This window comes from Harmonia axyridis, chromosome 2 (genome assembly GCF_914767665.1).
Source record: "Harmonia axyridis chromosome 2, icHarAxyr1.1, whole genome shotgun sequence".
NCBI lineage: Eukaryota > Metazoa > Arthropoda > Insecta > Coleoptera > Coccinellidae > Harmonia > Harmonia axyridis.
Genome location: NC_059502.1, coordinates 6,361,588 through 6,374,720, shown reverse-complemented (window position 1 = coordinate 6,374,720; position 13,133 = coordinate 6,361,588). Strand labels below are relative to the sequence as shown.

Below are 13,133 nucleotides of genomic sequence, written 5' to 3'. Positions count from 1 at the left end.
CACGAAACTCGAAAAAGTTGGCTTCTGGGAAGTTGTCCTTTTCTAATTTTAACGCTGTCAGCGGAGTGCGATATATAGTTTAAATGGGCTGAGTTTTGTTTTTTCTACGTGATGCTAAAGAATGAAAATATTATTCTTGGAAGGAATTGATGGATGATGATGCAAGCCGGTATGAAAGTTGGCGAGAGAACCTTTTTCATTAAATTGATTGAATTTCAGCTCGGCTGACTTATAGGAATGAAGTCTTCAGTGCTGAGTTTGAGGAGCACCACACAACAAAGGCGACAACATTATGAATACTGAAATAATTCAGGAGTTTGAGATAATTCATGTACTGAAACATTTGTTCCTGGTGATTTGACATCAGAAGCTTTTCCACGATTGTTCTTTTCTCTTTTGATTTCAAGATTTAGATTTAATTAAGGAGGTTCCATTTCACTGCGACTTAATGGTCTATTGTGCCCCAATCAGAGCTATTCTCTCCATAACACCAATGCCCTGTGAGGAATCCAGGGAGAAGGTGTAGCATATTTTTACTCAGATCCAGATCCAGATACATCTTCGATCTATTAGAGTCAAAGTTTCGAGAAACTTTTTGGAGTGATCCAAACTAGAGAGATTCCACAAGAGTATTTTTCTCCTATTTCTTTCTTCTCCTGTTACTCTTTCTTGTAGTTACATTTGTCTACACCACAAAAAGGTTCCAGGCCGATGAAAGGAGTTTGTGCTCCTTTTCTGGAAAATGTGTAGGCCTCCCCATCACCTTTTATTCCTGAGTGGCCGGGAACCCAGATTAAAAAGACATTGTTATTGTTGAACTATTTTCTTGACAGGGTTGAAGGTCAGGTTGTTGGAACAAAAACCACCTCTCAGACCATTGTCGACATGTTTCGACTTTATTCTAAAATCTTCTTCAGGGCTAGTCTATTTGCGGTTTTTTTGTCAGAAAAAAACCGCTTGAAAGACACATAGACAGCGGCCAACGATATTGAGCATTTGGTACCAGTCCCGAATACTCTAGCGCCAGTCCCCGTCGTGATTTTGGAACCACCTGTGTACCATTTGATGGTATTCTTTTTAAGAACTGAGATTGTAGACTCCTTTTCCGAATCCTCTTTTCTACTTAGTATTGTAGTGAAGGTTTCTTCGATACTAATTTTCTTTATTATCCCGTCACTGAAAAGGTCTTAGAGTAGCCAAGAATTGGAAATTTTATTCTTTGGTGGATTTGATGGATGATGATGAAAACCACGCCATATGAAAATTGGTGTGAAAACCTTGTTCATCAAATAAATAGAAGTTCAGCTAGTCGGTGGTCTAAAATCAGCATATCACCTTTTAACCATGGTTGTTGATGGAGCAGAATCTGAATAACATTTATCGATAATTACTCTGATTATACCGTATTTTTCCCTTCTTTTTTTGTTTGCTATGGAAGCTTGCTACTAAAGAGAAAAGTGTAGTATGAAACTTCCAAATTGATTCACAAAATTAATGGATAGTAAAAAAAAATGTTATTGCGTCCCTTTTGACATTAAAACACGACTAATTCACTGATATAACTGCTCAAAAACATACTGTGAAACTTTCTTAATTTCGAACCGTGAATCACCCCTCTCATCTTACGCCATCAACAATCCCAACGAATCAAAACAAACTCCTCTTTCCCAACCCAATTTCTATTCATACGGAGTAATCCACTGCCGAAATGACCCGAGCATATTTCCCAACAGAAGGGAATATCAACGAACTCATTCCGTGGCATAATAAAGAGAATATAAAACGGAAACAAGACGGCTGTCAGCCGCCTCTCGAAGGCAATATGTTCCCAATCCCCACTTCTAAAAGGATTTCACATGAGAAAGAACTTCGGCCGAAGTTTTCAATGGAATATCAAATCGGCAGTTGATGCCCGGCCGCACTGACAGAGTAGGCTTTGAGGGATGAGACTCACAATATCGCGGCCCACTTCCATGAATTTGATTTTAAATTCGCCGAATTCCCGCCGCTCAAAATTCATAAGGCGTCCCAGGGACTACCGGTTTGCGAAGTTTGTTCAGCATTATTTCGGCCGATATGAAGAAGCGTTTTTATTGCTGAGGGCTGCTGTTACCGTCCCGGGGTGGGGGAGAGGGATTGATTTCGGGTCCTTATGATGTCCGAATCTTCACGTAGTTGCGCCTCTGGGGAAGCGACTTTCGGCAGATTACATCACGGCGGTATTCTTTGAAGTGGGATCGGGTTCTATCTTGAGGCGGCGAGCCAACTAAGTGGGGCTTTGAAGATTCTGTCGCTGTTCAGGGAAGGGAAGTGTTCCGCTGAGAGATTTCGGATATTGCGTTTTTGCAAGATGGAATTGAGTGAGGGAGGAAGGTCAATTTTTGTTATACGCGGTGTTTCCTAAGTAGATTTCATAATTGGTTAGATGACAGTATTGGAAAATCCAAGAACTGATGGTCTCAGAGAAAATAAAGCGTCATCCAATGAGAGGTTTCATTTTGGTATTTAAAAAACGATTATATTTGAAAAAAATCAATCAATTTCCATTTCATTGAAAAGAGAAAGGTTTCTATGCTACTTACGATAGAAAACGATATCAGCGAGATGGCTACCATAGCTACGATTGCATCAACGTGTCATTTTCATGAAATTTTCTATGACCAATTCGCGCATTTGCGGCTGTATGTCCTCGATAACTTCACGAATTCCTTTTTCAAGATCTTGAATCAATTGTGGAGCATTGGCTAGGAACTTATCTTTCACGTGTTCCTAAAGAAAGAAGTCTAAAAGTGATCTCAGTGGCTATTTGTGATCACCTCTTCGAGAAATAACGCGTCTAGAAATTTTTATTCAAAGTTGCGACTGTTTCGTTGCTTGTAGCACCTTTTCGAAAAATAAATATCACCCACATCAATATCTTTCAATTCATTATTTGGGAAATGCTGAAATTGTGAAATTCCAAAGATTAACGAGGAATCTTCAAACCAAAAGTGACAGTTGCAGGCGGGCTATCCAGAATTGAAGCTCTCATTGGAAAACCTTGAATATGTTCAAAATATCCCTAAAAATTTGAAAAGCTCTTAAGTCAGGAGCCTTTGAGGGCTCGATCTTTGATCCATAGATTTACATTCATTCTAAAGGTTGTTTTTTTTAGAGCTATAGAACTTTGAATTGCAATAAAACAACGATGGATTATTCGATTGACATGAATTTTATTTATCCGCAAGATAATCTTGTGGCATTACATTTAAAATATGATTTCTGGCATATGACCGCCACGGCTGGCTCGGATGTAGTCCAATCTGAACGTCCAATTTTCGATGACTTTTTCCAACATTTGTGGCCGTATATAGGCAATAACACGGCGAATGTTGTCTTCCAAATGGTCAAGGGTTTGTGGCTTATCTGCATAGACCAATGACTCTACATAGCCCCACAGAAAGTAGTCTAGCGGTGTTAAATCACAAGATTTTGGAGGCCAATTCACAGGTCCAAAACGTGAAATTAGGCGGACACCAAACGTGTCTTTCAATAAATCGATTGTGGCACGAGCTGTGTGACATGTTGCGCCGTCTTGTTGGAACCACAGCTCCTGGACATCATGGTTGTTCAATTCAGGAATGAAAAAGTTAGTAATCATGGCTGTATACCGATCACCATTGACTGTAACGTTCTGGCCATCATCGTTTTTGAAGAAGTACCAATGATTCCACCAGCCCACAAAGCGCACCAAACAGTCAGTTTTTCTGTATGTAACGGTGTTTCGACATACACTTGAGGATAAGCTTCACTCCAAATGCGGCAGTTTTGTTTGTTGACGTAGCCATTCAACCAGAAGTGCGCTTCATCGCTAAACAAAATAAAATGGTCGTAGTGCGCGATACGTATTCCGCACAGAACCATTATTTTCTAAATGAAATTGCACTATTTGCAAGCGTTGTTCAGGCGTGCGTCTATTCATGGTGAATTGCCAAACCAAACTGAGAATAAATCTTTTAACAGCTGTTGAATCGGTCGCCATCTTGAACAGTAATGCCAACTTAAAGTTATATACCTCGAAAAAAAACACCCGATATATTCAATTTCAAACTTTACATCGTTTCAGTTTCGAGGCAGTAATACTTCCATTACCGCCTTAAAACCAAACCGGAAGATCTATAAACGAATCCTCAGTGAGAACCCAAACCCTGAAATAATTCCAAAATCAAATTGATCCATCAAACCATACATTACTGCAATTCTGGCAAGACCAAAGTAAACACCCCCGTCCGAGATCATACTCCAAATAGACTTGGAATAATTCGGAACCATAGCACATCCAGTCTGCTGTATCCACATCCACTCCGCTCCAATGGAAACAAGAACTGGGATAACAAGGAAGACGGACTGAAGCGCAACAAGAGACTGCAGCCCAGGATTTGATAGGGTTAATGGGCTGACTGCACCCACCTGCCTGAAATTCGGCGGAGGAATGTAAGGGAAACCACTCAAAATTCAAATGAAATTATGGATGTTCCTCCAAGCCGGATTTCTGGGATTACTTCAATTAAGAACGCGGCGTATAGATCGAATTTCGTGAGCATGGTGGTAATGAATGCACGTGTTTGATTGGAGGAGTATCCTTGCTTCGGTATTGCTATTGGTCGATTCACAGGGGAACAGCTGTGTTGGTGCCGAGGTTTTTTGAGCTGATGCTGTATCAATTTGATATCCTGAATTCAAATAACGTATTTATTTTATCCTAAATGCTCAAATTTTCAAGATATACAATTTTAGATATGAGTAACACTTACAGTTTTATGAGATTATGAGTTACACTTGTTCAACTTGAATCTGTAAGTGTAGTAAACAAAAGTAGATACGGAATTTTTATTTTAGTAATACAAAATACAATATTATGTCGTTCTTACAAACAGAAACAAACATTGAAGAAATCAAATAGTCATCCAACACTTTGAGAGCTTCTTCTCCGCGACATTCTTGAATGTTTTTTCAAACAGTCTGTTTTTGAACTCCAGCCGTAATCTGCCATCATGTGTATGTCTCATCTTCCTTGGTAGCGTTCCCCTACAACTTTAATATCTTGGTCAAATCTTTCACCTTGTTCCTCCCTCATGTCTCCTAAATTTTCTGGAAAACTGTCTGAGTGGCTGTGTGAATAGTGTATTATGAAACTCATATTGCACCCTAAGAATTTGAAATTATTTAGCATATTGTTAACCATTTCAACACAGTTTTGAGCTTTATGTTTCCCTAGAAAATTTTCTACGACTGCAACAAAAGATGTCCAAGTTTCTCGTTCAACTTGTTTGATTGAATTTATGAAGGCAGGATCCTCAAATAATTGTCTTATTCGTGGGCTGTCAAATATCCCTGCTTTGAGTTTTTCTGTGCCCAACTGATTCAGTTTTACCCCTACATATTCAAAGCATGACCCATTCTCATCAAGGGCCTTTACAAATTGCATAATACGCCTATATGTAACGGAGGAAGTATGATTTCTTTTTCTTACTTAACCCAAGTTATGAAATTAAAAGGGTCAGTTCAGGTACCTGATAGGCAATGGTTCCACTATTTATAGATTTACCTGGACTTTACTCAATTACAGTCTGACAATAAAACCATTGTACTTACATTAATGAATATATATAATAATTTTAGTCCTCTTATGAATGAACATACTGAATGAAACCCACATTAGTAGATAAGTTTATGTATCTAAAAAAGTAGAGCTAATAAAGAAGAACGGATTGCATGTGCAGATTGAGCGTCCCAAATATAGGTGAAATCAGCTCTAAAATCCCTGGCTCCAAAAAAAATTTTTTTTTTGTTGTCCTGTGTTAGATTTATATCCAGGGGTGTTTTGTACTTTGGTGTTCGTTCGTGAGGCAGCCATTGAACTTTCGATCCTTTAAAAATTTTTGAGAGGATATCATAGACTTCATCAGGGAAAGGGGCCTCCTGTAAAATTGGCTAAATTTTTGATATGTTATTGTAGTGACTCTATCTTCCCGAAAGATGGCGGTATGGGCGTCGCGTCACACTTTGCAGGGCCCTGGCGGGTTTGAGGGAGTCGCCGCGTTGTAGCAGAGTCACCTCTCCACGATGTTGTGAGATATCACTGGATTGTCCAACTGAAGAGTCCAGCAGCGATCTAGGGTCCAAACACCGTACTCCTTTGAGAAAGCGCATCTACGCAAATTTGGCTCGAGAAAATCTCGCCAAATTATAGTCCAAGTAATTCAGAATAAGAAGATCAATAAGCAAATGTTTTTTAATAGGCTATTTTTGGCACTAGAGTTCTCCATTGTTGAACAATACAAAACGTTATCCTGGATAATCATAACTATTCTGAGTAATCAAGATGTGAACTGTCATTAATATGAGATACTACCGAAAGCAATGTTCAATGTATTACATTTGGTCAAATATACAGTGTGGCCAGCTACTTACAATTTTTAAAGTTACATTATCTGCAAAAGAGGACAAATCGCCAAAAAATGTTTATGAATCTCTTTCTCTGTCAGTTCACATCTTGATAACTCCAAATAGTGATTACTATCTAAGATAAAGTTTTTTATTTTTCAACATTGGAGCAAAAATGAGGGTTTTCTTTTCATTCTTGAAATGTAACTGGTGCATGAATGAAAGAGCCCCCAAAATCTTTTAACTCACGTCAGTACTTTTCTCATTTCCCAATAAAAACTACACAATTTTTGCTGTGTAGGATCACAACAATTTTCAGCAAACGATAAACGAATCAGCAAACGATCCAAATCCAAGGAAAAAACCCAGTTGGAATCCCCGGCAAGGCCCCAAAAACATCCACTGCAACGTATCAGAGTCGAGACGGGTCAAATTGTCTGCAGCGAACATTAAAAATTCCCGTTTTATTTACATCCTGCAGGTATTAAATGCATCCAGGCAATTTATCGCATAATTTCGTATCCCAAACGGTATACAATGACTGCGAATCGTCGTGCAGATCTTTCCACGAAACCGCAACCAGCGGGCGTTTATGAACTATGAAATTTTATTTGGACCGTAAGAACTGTCTTGTTTTCGCTGATAACTTTCGGTCGTGAATAATCCTGGCTTTGTTATAAACTGCGGAAATGTTTATTGCCGAGATAGAGATACGAGGGGGTGATTTCATTTTGCTAATTGTAGATGGGGCGATGTGTTATCTGTAAAAATTTACCATTTTAGGATTACATTGTGGAACCTCGCAGTTTCGAAAATTTCAAATTTATCATCACTTCACATCGGAACTTTAAACATAGAAAGATAGTAAAAATAGTAAATTAGGTCAATTAGAAGTCCCCGGTCTGATGCACAGATGGCGGTGCTAGTATTAAATCCATATGATTTTTAATTAGTACAAACCTTCAAACGAGACGTGTCAAAATTTGACAGCAGTCCGGCCATTATTTTGTGAGATATTGCGTTGTGAGTGTAGCTACTTTGGCAACTTGAAAAAAAGACGGAAAAAAAAAATTCTTGTGTTGATAAAATATTGCTCTTTGAAGGGAAAAAATACAGTTGAAAAAAAATCTTAGCTTGATGAAGAGTTTTCGGGGTCTGCACCAGGAAAATCAACCATCATTGATTGGTATGCAAAGTTCAAACGTGGTGAAATGAGCACCGAAGACGGCGAATGCAGTGGACGCCCAAAAGAGGATGTCACCGATGAAAAAATCGGTGTTCATAAAATAATTTTGAATGACCGTAAAGTGAAGTTGATCGAGATAGCAGACATTGTGAAGATATCATCTGAACGTGTACATCATATCATTCACGAATATTTGTACATGAGAAAGCTGTGTGCAAAATGATTGCCGCGCGAGCTCTTAATCGATCAGAAGCAACAACGTGTTAATGATTCTGAGCAGTGTTTGAAGCTGTTTAAGTGCAAAAAACCTGAATATTTGCGTCGATATGTGACAATGGATGAAACGTGGCTCCATCATTTCACTCCGGAGCCAATCGACAGTCATCTGAGTGGAATGCACATGATGAACCGAATCCAAAGCGAGGAAAAACACAACAGTCAGCTGGCAAGGTTATGGCATCAGTATTCTGGGATGCGCAAGGTATAATACTCATTGGTTATCTCCAGAAGCGCCAGACCAGACAGCGATTATTATATAGCGTTATTGGATCGTTCAGATGATGAAACCTTCAAAAAAAGTCCTCATTCGAAGAAAAAAGGTGCTTTTTCATCAGTTGTGTTTTCCTGTAGTTGGGGGTTAACCCTGTTGGAAATAAAGGACTTATTATTATTGAGACAATGCGCTGTGTCACAAACCAATGAAAACAATGGCAACATTGAATGAATTGGGCTTCGAATTGCTTCTGAAAAGAAATTTAGCGAGAATGAATAAGAAATCGCCGAAACTGAGGCCTATTTTGAAGCGAAAAACAAATCGTAATACAAAAATGGTATCGAACAGTTGAAAGATTGCTATAATCGCTATATCGCGACAATAATGTTGGACAATAAAATCGAATTTTGCCAAAAATCTGAATACTGCCCTGAATCGTTTAGAGGGCTGCAAGAAGTCAATAAACCCACAAAATTTGAACAAAATCGAACATCTGATTCCCAAGTTATGGAGATCAGAAATTCAGGTCAGTTTGCATGAATCACCCTGTATCTCCGAAACTAACAGACTTAAGTTACAAAACAAGTTACTTTTCTGGAAGGCCTGAATGACCTGCTTTCGCCACTAGGCCATGGCCAGTCACTCATGTTACACCTTGTACAGGGTGGGCAAATTTCGATGTTTTAGCACTACAATTTTCAAATCAGATGGGATGGACAAAATCTGATACCCCATTCTCGGTCTCTTCTTCTGAGAAACTAACAAGGGTAGTATTCATTTTTGGCCACCTTCTTTTGTTTTCGAATTATAAGCGAAAATTGGAAAAATGGCGATATCGGAAAACATGTATATCTCCGCTAATACTGATGATAGAGCTCTGAAATTAAAATATTATACAGGCACTTTTTTACGTAGAATCCAGTGGCGTGAATATTCAGGAAAAATTAAGCTTTCAGAAAATGGCACAAAAATCTAGCGTTCCCATTTGAAAAAACACAACTTTGGGTCATAGCTTCGTAATTAAAAACCCTTTTGAAAATATTAGCACGCCACTGGATTCTACGTAAAAAAGTGCCTGTATAATATTTTAATTTCAGATATGTTTTTCGATATCGCCATTTTTTCAATTTTCGCTTTTAACTCGAAAACAAAAGAACGTGGCCAAAAATTAATACTACCCTTGTTAGTTTCTCAGAAAAAGAGACCGAGAATGGGGTATCAGATTTTGTCTACCTCATCTGGTTTTAAAGTTGTAGTGCTAAAAAGTCGAAATTTGCCCACCCTGTACAATCTACTCATCAAATACAATCTTTATAAGAGTGCTTCTCGAACGGTATGTTCTCTGTTCCCCATCAACCAAACGTATCTTATCAGAATGCAGCACCACTAATCGAAACAACTTTTCCAACAAGCTCCATTACAAGCTCCAGGAAGTTCCTGGCCATCACGCATCAACGCTGACACGAACCGCCATAAAAAATTCACCGAAATCCTCCGCGTCAAAGCCCGTACGGCGAGATTGCGATCGATTTACCGCCAAAGTCCGTGTTTCGATTGGATAAATAATTCTGTCCGTACGTCCGATAGTTTGTCACAGTTTATGTCGAGTCTATACACAAACATATTAGTTTTGAACCCTTATCATGTACGGCCTGTTAGTCCGCTCAGCTCCTGCTGGCACCTTGCCAGACGCAGACGACGTCTCCGATGAAATATTCAACGTGATCCGGCTGTCAATTTTTCCGGATGTGGCAGGATTTCATATTTCTTATTCTGCTTCATTATTCCGAGGACATGAGGTGGAGATGAGAGTTTGTTAGTGTTGGCGAGTTCGGAGAGATCACGAAGAGATTTTGTCGTTTTTTTGGATTTTTTGTTGATCTGTTCGCTGTAGTTGGACTATACACTTTGAGATACATACATGTTAGCATTTCATAATTTAATACTGAGGCCATGTAATACTGAGATCATAAGTAACGGGTTTCTTTTTCGAGGTATATAACTTTAAGTTGGCATTACTGATCAAGATGGCGACCGATTTAACAGCTGTCATGTGATTTATTCTCAGTTTAGTTTAGCAATTCATCATGAATAGACTCACGCCTGAACAACGCTTGCAAATAGTGCAATTTCATTTCGAAAATAATGGTTTTGTGCGGAATACGTATCGCGCACTACGTCCATTTTATTTTGTTTAGCGATGAAGCGCACTTCTGGTTGAATGGCCACGTCAACAAACAAAATTGCCGCATTTGGAGTGAAGCTAAGCCTCAATTGTATGTCGAAACACCGTCACATCCAGAAAAACTGACTGTTTGGTGCGCTTTATGGGCTGGTGGAATCATTGGTCCGTACTTCTTCAAAAACGATGATGGCCAGAACGTTACAGTTAATGGTGATCGGTATAGAGCCATGATTACTAACTTTTTCATTCCTGAATTGAACAACCATGATGTCCAGGTGCTCTAGTTCCAACAAGACGGCGCAACATGTTACACAGCTCGTGCCACAATCGATTTATTGAAAGACACGTTTGGTGACCGCCTAATTTCACGTTTTGGACCTGTGAATTGGTCTCCAAGATCTTGTGATTTAACACTGCTAGACTACTTTCTGTGGGGCTATGTAAAGTCATTGGACTATGCGGATAAGCCACAAAACCTTGACCATTTGGAAGACAACATTCGCCGTCTTATTGCCGATATACGGCCACAAATGTTGGAAAAAGTGATCGAAAATTGGACGTCCAGATTGGACTACATCCGAGCCAGCCGTGGCGGTCATAGACCAGACATCATAATTAAAATGTAATGCCACAAGATTATCTTGCGGATGAATAAAATTCATGTTAATCGAATTATCCATCGTTGTTATATTGCAATTTAAAGTTCCATAGGTCTAAAAAGAACACCCTTTATAATGAGCATAAGTGACAAGCAAAACTTTTCAAATTCCCTGTCAGTTAGTATTCGTTGGAGTCGATATTAGGTTGAACAAATCTCCTGACTGAATTTCGATGACAAATTCAGCAATATACCTTTCGAATATGAACATATCTGCGAATTTCTCCCAATTATTCTTCAATACTTTTCAACATGACACATTTAACAACGATCCGAAACGACATAACCTCATTCCAAGCGCAAAACTCAAAAAACGACACCTGTCGTATCCAGCGACGCAAAGCTCGAAAGAACGAAGAGTTCGAGGATCCGATACCCTGTTCCTTCCGACCCGGCAAACACAACCCCACCCCCAACTCCTACCACCCTGTTTGATATGCATAAAGCATTCATATTTCAGCGTGTCAATTCTATCCGAACATGTCATCGCCTTCCTGTCAAAAACGCCCATTAGACGTCACGGAACGGCTCTGGCCATGAACGAATTCCGTACAGGAAACTCCGACGGGGTGGATTTCACCCTTAGACGGCTCCCCTCATCCACTCAGAGAAATTGCCACGTCACACACACGATAGTGTTACGTTTAAAGTGATATGATGGTCAAGGGACCGGGCGGCCAGTGAAAATACTCGACTTATGATAATGTGCAGCTCTTCCTTGGAGGAGGAACATCGGGGAAGAAACCCGATGGGAATGGGCTATAAACACCCTCTGTTTGAGAGAGGTTCGTATATAGAATTATTTTCGTGGATGTCCGTTGGAGGTGGTTGTGTCTGAGTGAAATCCGATATGGGATGTTCAAGGATGTTGTTTATGTACGTGGTGGATCCTTGAATTGTGTGGATAGGGAGGTTTTTGAGAGGATGGATCGCTGTATTATTTCTTCGTTATGTCTGTATTTTTAGATTTTTTAGAAGGGGGAATGGTCTCAAAGGATAAGGATGAAGGTTCGATTCATTAACTTTGCTCAATTCTCAAATGGTCATTGTGAACAGACTTTCTCGAAAACATAAGCCAATTGGAGTATGCATCGATGGTTCATACAACTTATTAAAATCTACTTTAGAGGAAAATGATTCTAGCAATACAGAGGGTCAGTCCAAATATATCAAGTTCTTTAGTGATTTCCATAAAATTGAGCGTTGAAAATTCATTCACTTCCATATATTTTCTGGGATATCAATATCACCAAGGGTTTATGATGTTAACATCTCCTGAATCAAACTGACATATCTATTATGTTTGTACTTCTTATAAGGGTGTTTTTTTCTAGAGCTATAGAACTTTTAATTGCAATAAAACAACGATGGATTATTCGATTGACATGAATTTTATTTATCCGCAAGATAATCTTGTGGCATTACATTTTAAATATGATTTCTAGCATATGACCGCCACGGCTGGCTCGGATGTAGTCCAATCTGGACGTCCAATTTTCGATGACTTTTTCCAACATTTGTGGCCGTATATCGGCAATAACACGGCGAATGTTGTCTTCCAAATGGTCAAGGGTTTGTGGCTTATCCGCATAGACCAATGACTTTACATAGCCCCACAGAAAGTAGTCTAGCGGTGTTAATTCACAAGATCTTGGAGGCCAATCCACAGGTCCAAAACGTGAAATTAGGCGGTCACCAAACGTGTCTTTCAATAAATCGATTGTGGTACGAGCTGTGCGACATGTTGCGCCGTCTTGTTGGATCCACAGCTCCTCAACATTAAGGTTGTTCAATTCAGGAATGAAAAAGTTAGTAATCATGGCTCTATACCGATCACCATTGCTGTAACATTCTGGCCATCATCGGTTTTGAAGAAGTACGGACCAATGATTCCACCAGCCCAAAGCGCACCAAACAGTCAGTTTTTCTGGATGTAACGGTGTTTCGACATACACTTGAGGATTAGCTTCACTTCAAATGCGGCAGTTTTGTTTGTTGACGTAGCCATTCAAGCAGAAGTGCGCTTCATCGCTAAACAAAATTCGCTTACGATACGTATTCCGCACAGAACCATTATTTTCCAAATAAAATTGCACTATTAGCAAGCGTTGTTCAGGCGTGTGTCTATTCATGATGAATTGCCAAACCAAACTGAGAATAAATCACTTGACAGTTGTTAAATCTG

The 13,133-nt window shown here is 39.3% G+C and overlaps 1 protein-coding gene across 1 annotated transcript in view; it reads left to right on the top strand.

Moving 5' to 3' along the window:
* Positions 1 to 13,133, top strand: part of LOC123672938 (zwei Ig domain protein zig-8-like) — a 309,256-nt gene that overhangs the window by 134,728 nt on the left and 161,395 nt on the right. The gene's annotated exons all lie outside the window — the stretch shown is intronic.